This window comes from Somniosus microcephalus, unplaced genomic scaffold (assembly GCF_052327205.1).
Source record: "Somniosus microcephalus isolate GS21.2 unplaced genomic scaffold, FLI_Smic_1.0 scaffold267, whole genome shotgun sequence".
NCBI classification, from domain to species: Eukaryota; Metazoa; Chordata; class Chondrichthyes; order Squaliformes; family Somniosidae; genus Somniosus; species Somniosus microcephalus.
Window position 1 is genome coordinate 206,970 of NW_028225454.1, and position 1,914 is coordinate 208,883.

Consider the following 1,914-nt stretch of genomic DNA (forward strand, 5'->3'; position numbering starts at 1 on the left):
TGAAGGCTTCAGGACTGCTGCCAGGCTACCGGGCATTAACGTGCATGATTCGCTGCCTGTGGTCCTACACCAGCTGAACGCTGAGGGAGTGGAATCCCTTTTGGTTCTGGTATGGGGCCGAGTTGACATGTGGAGCCCACAAAGCAATGTACGTGCAATCAATGGCACCCTGCACCATGGGGAAGCCTGCAATACTAGCGAAGCCACGTGCCCGCTCTGCCTGCTTGTCTCTGGCAAGAGAGAATGAAATGTAATCAGCTCTCTTTGAATAGAGAACCTCAGTGATCTCCCCTATGCAACAATAGGTGGAAAACTGTGAGATGTTGCAAGTATCTCCAGCTCCAGCCTGGAAGGAGCCAAACACATAAATGTTCATCACCACAGTCACCTTCACATCCAATGGTAATGCGATCCTTGCCCTGCTCTGAGGTTGCAGTTGTGGCTGCAGCAGGTGGCAGGTTTCAGTGAGGACGTATTTACTGAAGCGCAGACGTCTCACACATTGTTTCTCGCTGAGGTTCAGGTAGGAGAATTGCTCCCCGAACACATTGGGTGGATCTTGTCTCCTGCTGAGGGCCCTTCTTCCCCTCCTCCTCCTCCCTCTTCCAGCAGATTGTCCTGCTCTGCGTGGCCTCTGTTCATTCCCCAAGTCATGCTGCATTCCATGGGGAATGCCTACTAGTACCCATATCTGGGAGCGACTGGTTTGTGCAGAAGCCTTGAAGTCATTCCTTCAGCACCTGCCACACCACTCTCTGTAGACTTTTTCAATTTAAAACAACTCTAGAAAGCATTAAACACTTGTAGAATCGTAGCAACAGTCAAAAGAAATCAACCAGTAAATAACCTGTAAGTAGTTGATGATCCCTTTAAATAGCACTGGTGGGGACTCCTTCCTGCTGCTGAATGCGTGTTCAGCTGTGCGAGGTTAAGAGAGAGCGTTGGTTGGACCGTGGAGTTCCAAAACGGCAAATCTGGTGTCATTATCTGCCTGCTCTGCATACTTCCGGTGGACGTTCACTGCGTGCGCACTAACGCCTGCACCTATATGGCGTCCGGCGGGATTCACCTCACAAGTGTGTGCGCATGCCACGGATGCCATTTTAAAGCTCTAAGGGCAGTTGTAGTGCCCAACAAATGGGCGCTAACGAGCCCAATTTCTCATCTTAATTGCCTTTCATTTTCCAGCCTTTGAGATGGTGACCTGCACCAGCCCTGTAAGGAACATTCAGACCATCCTCTAACACTGGCAATTCAATTTACAGCTCTTTGTTTGTGGAGTGAAACATGGCACATGTGTCAGGAGGTGGCAGACATCTGCAGCATCCTAGAAGAAGACCTGCTCCCTGCTGGACCTGGTGGCCACACGTCACCAGTGGCTGTGAAAGTGACCACCGCCCTCAATTTTTTGCTTCCGAGTCATTTCAAAGTGCTGCCGGAGACATTTCCAGGATCTCCCAGTTGGCTGCACATCAATGGGTTGTTTTTCAGGGCCAGCAATTATATCAATTTCGCCTCTGATAAAGTTAGTCAGTATTGGCGGCCACTCAGGTTTGTGTCTCTGGCTGGCTTCCCACAGGTGCAAGGCATCATCAACTGCACACGCATGACAATCTGCGCACCCCCACCAGGAGTACTTTTAAACCGCAAGGGGATCCATTCCATCAATGTGCAGCTGGTGTCGTACCACAAGAAAAGGTTTATGCAGGTTTGCGCCAGATTCCCGGGGAGCTGCCATAATGCTTTCATCCTTGAGCCGTCTAAGCTCTCTGACCTCTTTGGACCTGCAGCAGATTTAAGGGGTGACTATTAGAAGACAAAGGATACACCCATCAAACTTGGCTGATGACACCCGTGAGAAATCCAAGAGCACTATAATAAAAGCCATATGACAGCTAGATCAGCATGCTCAAG